Genomic DNA, 10956 nt, shown 5'->3' on the forward strand with positions numbered 1-10956 from the left:
TTCTTAGTTTAAAGAACTTCGTAAAATGAACTGCGTAAAATTTTAATTCAATTATGATAATTTGGATACTTCGGACTTTAAAGATAAATAACACAAACTGACTTTTTTTCAGAAATCAGCATCATTTCTCATAGATTTACATTTACATTGACAACGTGAATAATGTTTACCAAGTAGAGTGGGAGAATTTTATAAGATTATGTCTTAAAGTTAAAAAATGGAGCAAAATTTTGTATGGAATTATATAGGAGGTAGAATAAAATCTCAAATCTAAGCACCTACGTTTTCTTTATATTTCAGGGATTTATTATTTATGTCATTACAAATCAAAATCAGTCAAAAATTACATATCAACCCGTGCATCCATTTTTTGTTTGTGGTAAGTACCCTTAAAAAGTTGTTTGATAAATTATTGATTAAAATGGAGAAATATATATTTTATAAACTAGTACCAGATGTCGTTTATGTGTAAAAATCTGAGATAGGCAAGCTTGTCGTCCAAAGAGAAAAGAATCTCATATATGATTACATTCTACAAGACAATATCAGGAAAATATTTTAATAATGTACACTCCAGTGGCTTTCATAAAAGTCTAGGATTCAAATTAGTGCTGGTTTTAAAAGCAAACAACTTTTTAAGTTCTGAACTAAAAACTTTTACAATTTTAATACCCACAAAATTTTTCAATATAATAAGGGACAAATTTTGGCTTTAACGTGTACTCTATGATGTATATAAAAAACACAATGTTTTAATTAGGCATGATCTGTAAAATTCTCTAACAACCCTCAGAATTAGGAATGCAAGAATACATACATTGATAATTTAATACTTCAAACCAAAACTAAGGGAACAGACGTAATTTATTAGTATTTGTGTTAAGAACCATAACTCACGATGAATGTTGATTGTATTGTTTATGAAGTGTCATATACATTGTATGATGAAACGACGTAACCGTTCCTGTTGGGGGGGGGGTGTTATTTTACAAGGGCACGGGTTAAGTTTCGTTTCGTGGTTATATCTTTCTGTTTAAGAAGAATTAGAAACCGTCATTTATTTAACTTGCTAACTTCTTTCAAAGTAGATGCACTGCACGAAAAAACACCTTTTATTACATATAATTTCTGACAAAATGTGTACAAAAGATGAAGTTGAATCTTTGATAACCTTTTAGTTTCCAAAAGACGACCTTTCAAATTTAATTTGTTGAAAGGTAAAGAAAGATCACCTTTTAAAAACATTTTATATTTTAAAAAGTTCATCATTACCTTTTGTTTCTGAAAGATGGAAAAATGTGAACTTTTATTTGCTGTCATATTTTTTAAAAGTTGATTTTCACCTTTTTTTGCAAAGATAAAATCAGTAATTCTTACTTAAAAACATAATTGTCCCAAAACTACTCACATATTGTTCTTCAGATTTGTCAACTGTAAAAACTAGTATGTATATTGACACATTTTTTCCAATTATTTATCTCAAAATCATCAAATGAAAATATTACATTAACGAAGTAAGAACAAACAATCAGCTTTTTAAAATTATTTATTTGAAATAACAAATAATGTGTGCATATGTGGTGTCATATATGAACAAATACATGTTTGCTGACATACAATATAACAAAATTTAGACTTACATAAATTCATTGGAATTGATCTTATTGTAAATTTGAAGTCTTGTGTCCAAAACCAATGCATGTCGATTATCTGACTAAAATTTGACATGGTTTACATTTATAATACCATATATATATATATATATATATATATATATATATATATATATATATACATATATGTACTTATCAAAGTCATACAATATATCTCTCTCTTGGACAAACTACAATAACATCTTTTCCTGAAATACTTTCAATAGCATAAACAAATTTACTTTTTATTCTCTGAACAGGTATATACATTGATGAACTTTCTTGCTCAAATTGCATCCTATACCATATTTCAACTGGTTTTCCAAATGAAAATCTCAATGAATTTGGTAGACGTTTAAACCATGCAACTTTCGCCACAAAATGTCTTCTTAATTCACCATCAATCATGACTTTGTGCTCCAAAAATTTAACAATTTGACCTGGATGGGGTGCGAGATCATTGTAAGTATGTACAAGTTCACCATCATCTCCACACCAAAAAGCTAAAATAAAGGAGGAACGGACACTTCTACTGAATTTTGAGCCTAAAACAGACCCATTTATGTACAACTCTTTTCCTACTTTCACAGAAGAACACAATTTTAATTGCTTACCAACATACAAAAATGAATACATATTTTGAAGTTGATTCAATTCAACATCACTTAATGTTTCACCCTTATATTTTTTGGTAGAGATACCATCATTATTGCTCCAGTCAACTGATCGCAAATTTGTTTCAATTGAGGCTTTTTCAACATTACAAGTATGCTGCAACTTTAACTGCTCCTGCAAGGTTCCTCTTACACTGTCAGTATGATATTTGGTCAGGTCATTATACAAACACAAAAATTTCTCATCAAAATCTGAATGTTTTTCCCTGGCCCAACTTTCTTTCAGGTATTTTTTCATAAGCTGTGTTTCTATATTTTTTTCTGTTTGTTGGATAAGAACCTAGTATTCCATTTTCTCTTTCGAAACTGAACAACCAAAATGAGTAAATTGGGCCAAAGTCAAACAAACAATCTAACAAATGGCCATGTAAATGCATATTTGGTGTTACAAAATCTACTCCATAAAGTTGTTCAAACTTTTTACAAAAACTAATTAACAATGCATCAGCTACTTTTACATTTCCTAAAGAAATGTATCTAGAACATAACCTTCTGCATGCTAGTACAAATTTTCTCCAGCATTCCAAATGTTCATCAGGTATGACATCTTTTAAAGCATAAATTGAAAACAGTAAAGTCCAGTTTTTCCATTGATCAGCATTAAATGACCCATAAGAGGATGAAAACTTTTTTGGTAATTTGTCAACATCAGATGGACAGAAAAAATTTGCAATCTTCTCCTGAATAATTAAAAAATCACTTTCTTTTAAAATCATTTTGGTTTTCCATACACTTATCATATGTTTGGCAGTTCCAAGGAAAAGATTGTGCATTGGGTCAATAGGTGTCATTCTTATTGGGTCAAAATAGTCTAAATCTAGTAGACAAGACACTCTAACTCCATGCCTCTTTTCTAAGCTTTCTTTTTCAGATTTTAAAGAACATTTTGAAATTTTCCCACAAACTTCCCTATGATCATTATTTGTTCTTGGGGGCCAAGTGCTTCTGTCAAAACCACCAAATGTTTTCTCACCCAAAACACCTGGAAATTCTTTTTTACATTTGTTACATCCCAAGTTGGCCATGTGACCATAAAACCCACATCATTTCCTGCATGCAGGAAAATCACAACCTACACAGAGGAGAGCTAATCTAAACTTTTTCAATTGATTTTTTGATTTCCTAGATTTAATATGAAAACCATCATGCCAAGCCTCATTTAGTTCATCAACTAATGGTTGAACAAATGTATTTGTTGGTGGTTCTTTCTTCATATCAGGTATAATACCAATTAAAATAATGTTTTCCCTTTTAAATCTTTCTTCCCGCGGCAAATTCAAAACTGATAAATAAATAGCTCCTACAGAGTAACTGGTATGCTTAAAGGGCTGAAACCAATCTACATTCAGCATTAAACCATAATTACTTTCCTCAGTGAAAAAATTGTATTTTCTACCATTAAAATCTTTCCAGATATTTCCATCATAAACATCATGAAGCATATTTTCATGGATTTTTCTAGATCTCCACCTTTCACATTTATCCTCAAAATCTTCACGATTTACAAAAATTTCAAGTGATGACTTTAATGATTTGTAACAATATGTTTTAAATGGTACAAATTTTGAAACACCTGCTTCTCCTACATCTTTAAGTAAAGGTTCTTTACATTTTCTACGCATGTATACAAGCCTATGGTTCGGGAAGCAAATATGATTACAGAGTTTTTATTGTTCTCTGCCTTCAACTCTCAAAAAACAGTCATTCAAGTCATACAATTTAAAACACTTTCTGCATACAACAAACCTTGAAAACTGTATCTTGCTACTGACTAAAACTTTTGACATTGCATACAAATTCTGTGGGAAAACATTTACTAATGTTTGTAGTGATGCTGAAAAATTACTTAAAAATTGAAAAACCGTTGAAAAAAAGTTTTAATAATGCATCAACAGCTGAATCAGACACATTGTATACTGACTGCCACAGTACTAAAAGAGTACACACAACTCGTGTCAAAAAATTTATGGATTCTGACTCTGACACTACAGCATTTTTCTGCTCTTCGATATCTGTGTCAATAGAATTGTCAGTGTCATCAATGTCAGAATCTGTGGTCTCTAAAGTTTCACTACATTTCTCAAATTCTATATCAAAAAATGTTTCAGCATCTTCCTCACTAATATTACAAAAAGTTTTCTGAACAATATTTTTTGTCTTAGAGTCATAGTTTCTATACAAGATTTCTTCATCATCAGAGAAAAGTGGAGATTCTTGATAAAAATCATCATCTGTATAACCTGTATTGCTATCACTACCAGTATTTGCAAATACATTTGCAGAAGAAAGATCATTGCTACAGTTTTCTATGTGTCTCCGAAAATGTCGGTCTGAAAACTCTAATTTACATGCTGTACAAAACTTTCGTGGACGCTTTGCTGCAGATGACATGTTGTTATACAAGCATGAGAATAAATATATCATGAATGTTTAAACTCATGTTCACAAAAGAAGAATGGGAATTGGGCTCCTGATTGCAATGCACCACATTTATCTAACATTCCTGTTGCTGATAATATTATATGTATATTCGTCTCCATTAGCAACAACCCTTAGAAATCTGTAAACATAAAAAAAATTGCCTTATAAACATATTCCAAAACATTACTCTGAGTGGAGTATACAAGATACTGAATAAAAAAAAATTCTGAAAACTAATGTACTTGTAGTTCTTGCAATACATTTATTAAAAATTAAATAGCTAGAAAAGGCCTATCGGGTAATTTATATATAAACATTGTCTTATGATCTTTCCCAAGATCATTTTATATTCAGAAAGTTTTATTGGACTTTGGGAAGAAGAAATCAATACTATGATAAATAAAAAAATTTAAAAAAAAATAAAAAAAAAAATTGAGGGTCACCTCTCCACATTTGCCAGGCTATAGGATCATTTCAAATGAAAACACCTCTCCTTGGCAAAAAGGCATGAGGATCTCCAATCTTTAGCTTTTAATTTTTCAACCATTCTCATTTATTGAATATCTAAAAAAAAAATTAGTGAAAGATATAAAAAAAAAATTGTGGGTCACCTCTCCACATTTGCCAGGCTATAGGATCATTTCAAATGAAAACACCTCTCCTTGGCAAAAAGGCGTGAGGATCTCCAATTTTTAGCTTTTAATTTTTCAACCATTCTCATTTACTGAATATCTAAAAAAAATATTAGTGAAAGATTTAAAAAAATTTGAGGGTCACCTCTCCACATTTGCCAGGCTATAGGATCATTTCAAATGAAAACACCTCTCCTTGGCAAAAAGGCGTGAGGATCTCCAATTTTTAGCTTTTAATTTTTCAACCATTCTCATTAACTGAATATCTAACAAAAATTCATGAAAGATATAAAAAAAATTTGAGGGTCACCTCTCCACATTTGGCTATAGGATCATTTTATATAATTAACAATTAAAAAAAAAAAAAACACTTATCCATAGCAAACAGGTGTGATGATCTATTATACATTCATAAAATTCAAAAAAATTTTTGTAAATCTAATTTCAGAAATACAACAGCAATATAATATTTTTATTTTTAAATTTTGCTTCCTTTTTCTATATGATTGTAACTTGATATTTAGTCTATCATATTTACATATCTGCATATGAGTGAAAAAAGCATATAAAAAGTCTGTAATTGATGCCCCAACATTTCTTTTACTTAAATTACATACAATAATAATTAATTTCAGTTCAGATATTTCTTTACCAAATGAGTATGTAGTTTTAGTTACATTTTCATGGAAGTCTCTCTTTGTTCAATAGCTGCAACATGTTTTTTCAATGTGGAATATTCCATAAAACGAACATACAATGGATCCGAGGTGAATGTTATTAAATTCTGATTATCTTTTGGTTTAACTGGTTTTTGTGATAATGTTGATGATGATTGTAATGATGTTGATGGGGGTGCTGATGAAGAAGACAAAGAAGACAATGTTGCTCTGTCTGGACAGGATGAAGCATTGCACAGGCAAATGTGATTTTTATCAATACTTGCTTTCTTAAGCTGTTTCTTCTTTTGCCTCTTTTCTTTCCTTTTCCTTTGTCTGAATTTCTTTTTGCTTTCTGTACTATGTTTGCCCATTTTTTCCTTTAAATAAAAAAAATATAAACAGAAACTGTACTTTAGATGATATATAAGTGATGGTTACATGCATATCTTGATATATTCCTTTCCATTTTAAATAGACAACTTTCACATTAAACAAAGTTATTCCCATTTGTGGGTCAATCCGGGGTCAACCGGCGTTAGTCCCTGCTTTCCCTCTATAACCTTTGGGCTTACCAACTTTACGGGTCAGTATCTCGTGTGAAAATTAGCAACATCAAGCAACTTTTATTGATGGATATTCAGCTTTCACAGGAGTTGTAAGAGCACAAATGGTAGCAGCTAGGGCTCATTAACTGGTGTATTACTGTATGTACCTAAACATTAATAAAAAAAAAAAGTTTATCGAACCATTTAGGCTAGCATGTGTTAAAAAAAAATAACTATTTTAGTATTTACATTGCAAATGTTTTAATAGCCACAGAACTGTAATCTCTATTGAGATTCTGCTTGGCTAGATATTTGGACTTGACGCTGTCTGCGACGACGTCAAGTCCAAATATCTAGCCTAGCAGAATCTCATTAGAGATTTATTTAACAGAACTGTAGCTCTCTGTTTGAGAAAATTTGGACAGATAAAGCAGAGAGCTACAGATTCATGCATTGTAAAAACCTTCAATTTAAGCCGACGATCTTTTGTCGCTCACTACAGATATTATTTCTTGAAGCTTATGCTTTTTTAGGTTCTAAGAATGGTAACTAATAATTAATCATATATTTTGACTCCAATTGAAACTTTATTTACCTTTCAACGGTCCGAATCAGTCCCATTTTTATGTCAACTTCCACAAAAGGCCCTAATAGAACCATTGAAAGGTAAATTAACATTTAGGAATAGAAGTTAAATGTATGGCTAAATATCGGATATTATTTATAAAGCTGGGGAAAGCTTAAAAAAACAGAAACAGTACCTTAAGTGAGCGACAACAAATCGGCGGCGTAAATCGAAGGTATTTACAATGCATGGATCTGTATTGCTCTCTGCTTTATCTGATTCTGTCCGAATTTTCTCAAGCATAGAGCTACAGTTCTGCAGCTAAAGTTGTAATATCAATTCATTGTACAATGTTACATAATCTAAATGACTAGTATACATACATGAACACATTTTATAATGATAGTGTGAAGCTCTAGGCCTCAGCCTCTTTAAATTTAAACTGTCTTTCCTTTTGAAATAATATAAGTTTAGCATATTTAAAATCTTTTTCATCTTTGAATTATGCAAATACAAAAAAAAATGTGAACATAAAAGATAAACTAATCTACATACCAATAAAAATTTGAAAAATGTCCTGAACAATGATGCTCTCCACAGCTTCCAAGCACATGTATAAAAACTGGGGTTTCAGGGGGTTCCTGTTTACATGACTAACTGGAGTTCCCGCCTAGCCCATCCCCACTGCACTGAGGCGGTATTGTTTTTGCCGAGTTGTCGCTGTCGTCAATATCTTGAGTCTTGTAAAAAAAATGAGTCGTCCTCTCGATTCGGATAGTGAAAGAATCTTTAGTGATGAAGATGAAGAGAGTGTCGTAAGTTCCTGCGGAGGTTCCACACCAAAACAGGCAACAAATGGGGCTTGTACATGTTGTAGTTCAGGCCAAATTGCCAAGACTCCAAAAAGACGCCGAATTCTGCCCGCCATGTCTGATTCATCAGAGGAAGATGAAAGTGACCACTGTGATGAAGAAAATTCTCGGGTAGGGTTTTCTCTCTTTAAATACTTAAAAAGAATGTATATGTTGCATATACTTTTGCACTTTATCACACAATAAATCACGAATTATTTCATTTAGGTTCACTTAGGTAGCGAAGGAAGGATATTAATTGATTTTCGTTGGCTAAGTACTGTATAAATATTGTTTACATTGTAGAGAAGGAAGTCTACACTATTACAACATTAGTTTCGAATTTAATGGAAACTTACAGTACAGTTACTAGCAAAATAATTCTTTTTATATATTTTAACTTGCTTAAGAGCGACAGAACTACTTATTTGTATTTTCACCTTTTCTTCGCCTGTTATTTTTACCAAAATACACAACCATGAGATGGAATTCCCCAGATGTCCTTTATTAAAACTTCGAGAGGGTGTAGGGTGGTTTCGCGCCGATTACGTGTTCGCGCCGAGTGGTATCGCGCCGAGTGGTTTCGCCCCGTTTATCAACAGGTACTGAAGATATTATTGGTAGTATACAGTATGGCTTCCCCCCGATTACCTGTAATTATATAACTTATTGCCTTGTAATTAATTAACCCCAAGCGTTAATGTCGTGTGTCGCATAATTACCCAGTTTTAATACTGAAAATAGCCGTTTCTTTGAACAAATTTGATCGTCTAATTTGGAATAATTAAGACTGGAAGTTAAAATAAATATTCATTATACAAATCTCATTGACTTTTCAAGAATGTCATTGTTTTTTATTTGATTTACAATATTAAATTATGTCGAATTCTTCTGCATGGCGATTATTCTTTATTAGACTTCCCATTTCATTGCAATTACCACTTTTTTAAAAATAATATTTTAATATACATATTAATCAAATGACTAATTCGATAAGCGGTATCTTCAGTTATACAGTAGAAATCAATAGGGGCGAATCCACTCGGCGCGAACAAGTGATCGGCGCGAAACCACTCGGCGCGAACACGTAATCGGAGCGAAACCACCCGCATTCTACTTTCGCTTTAATGTTTTGATACAGAGAAATGATGACAGTTCGAGAGCCAGCAGTGCTTCTTCTACACCGACTACTAGTAACCAGATGCAGTCAAGAAAAAGGGTTCGAGTGAATGAAACCCCTGTTTGTGAACCAAATAAATGTAGGTAACACAATTACCTCTTTTTAATTTATTATTTTTATTATTTGCATATAATGTACGGGTACAAGTCAAAACGGCACCTGGTGAAAACGGCACTTAGTAAATATGCAAAACGGCACTTGAGAGTAGTCAAAACGGCACTTCAGAAAAGTCAAAACGGCACTTTTTAATTTTTAGAATTTGATATTGTTTATACAGAAAATGGATCTTTATATTACATTTATAGTAATAAATGTGTATATTATTATTGATAAAAATGTTTAAAAAATATTTTAGGGGGAAAAATAGACTAATTCATTGGAAAATTATTGTACTTTTGTACAGTGGTTAGATTTTTTTAAATGTGTTTCTTCTTTAAATTATATGTCTAATATTTTCTACAAAAGAGATTAAATCCAAATAATATTATCACGATCCTTTGAAATTTAAAAATTTATAGTATTACAAATATGTATACTACTCTGTTTTGGGGGTTGCCATGCAGTCACAGTTGATTAATTAGAAGCCAGTTAGAGTATGTTTACTTAGAATACACTTGTAGGAATAAGAAACAAAAGACTTTTTCACACCTCCCCCTCAATAATCTGTTGATCGTCAATTTGCAATCACATACAATTACTATTGTGTATTTCTTGACTATATGTCAAAGGGATTGAAACTTAGATTTTCCTCTCTAAACTGTACATAAAATCTGAATAGCCATACAACATTTACTATAAGTTTTTTTTTACAATATGAAACCTGTACATAGAAAAACAAAAACATTTGTTTGTTGGTTATTTTTTTTTTATAACTGCATGAAGAATATTAATTTATTTCTATTTAATTATACTGATTAAATATTAAAATGAAACAATGTTGATATTTAATTGTTACATATAATTATTTATAACTTATTTAGATGATAAAATGTTGCTGTTATTATTTATAATCTTGTTTTTGAAAATAATGTTATATTTAAAAACTATGCTGTTATTTCATTAATTTAAAAAAGGAGACTAAAAGATGAAGATACTGATATTTCAAGGAATAAAACATGTAAAATGAAAAAAAATCATTTCAAATTTGGTATTTAAATGTATGAATCTGTGGAGAAAAGTATGTATATGCATAGGTTCACACATAATTTAATTTTATATAGGATCACATAGATTTCATAAAAACTTATTTCAGTGTGTACATGAATTGTTTTCTTGGAAAAAAAAAATGGACCCTCCCAGAAAACAAAAATTATATATGTTTACATGTATATATACTCACACAAATATTTATCAATCTATATATCAAATTATTATTGCATATAATTATACTTTTTTCTATAAGTGCCATTTTGACCAAGTGCCGTTTTGACCAAGTGCCGTTTTGCATAATCCAAGTGCCGTTTTCACTAGGTGCCGTTTTCACCAGGTACCGTTTTCACCATAATTCTAATGTACCTGTATAACACAGGCGCGGATCCAGTAATTTTCCCCAGGGGGGTCCACCTCAGCCCCCCCCCCCCTAAAAAAAAATTAAACCCAAAAATTTCTTTACAAGCAAAAAAAAAAAAAAAAATCCACCCAAACTTCAAAAGCCTTTTTCGTGTGTGTTTGTGGAGGGGGGGGGGGGGATGTAAATGACTTTAATATATTCTTCAAATCTTAGACTTTTTCATACCACTTTAATACAAAGTCGCTTTTACCAGGGTGGGTCTGCGTT

General features: G+C 31.2%; 1 long non-coding RNA gene and 1 pseudogene across 1 annotated transcript; both read right to left on the reverse strand.

Annotated features, from left to right (window-relative positions):
* Nucleotides 1–2990: 2990 nt before the first annotated feature.
* Nucleotides 2991–4151, reverse strand: LOC134277713 (uncharacterized; annotated as a pseudogene).
* Nucleotides 4152–6612: 2461 nt separating this feature from the next.
* LOC134277714 (uncharacterized) lies at nt 6613–8496 on the reverse strand. Its single transcript, XR_009994315.1, has 3 exons — nt 8440–8496; nt 7704–8154; nt 6613–6750 (listed from the first exon to the last, which is right to left on the reverse strand). It is a non-coding gene; the product is annotated as an uncharacterized LOC134277714 (long non-coding RNA).
* Between the last annotated feature and the right edge of the window lie 2460 nt (nt 8497–10956).

Source organism: Saccostrea cucullata, unplaced genomic scaffold (genome assembly GCF_032062105.1).
Source record: "Saccostrea cucullata isolate Sc308-1 unplaced genomic scaffold, CSIRO_AGI_Scuc_v1 ctg12499, whole genome shotgun sequence".
In the NCBI taxonomy this organism is placed as follows: Eukaryota; Metazoa; Mollusca; class Bivalvia; order Ostreida; family Ostreidae; genus Saccostrea; species Saccostrea cuccullata.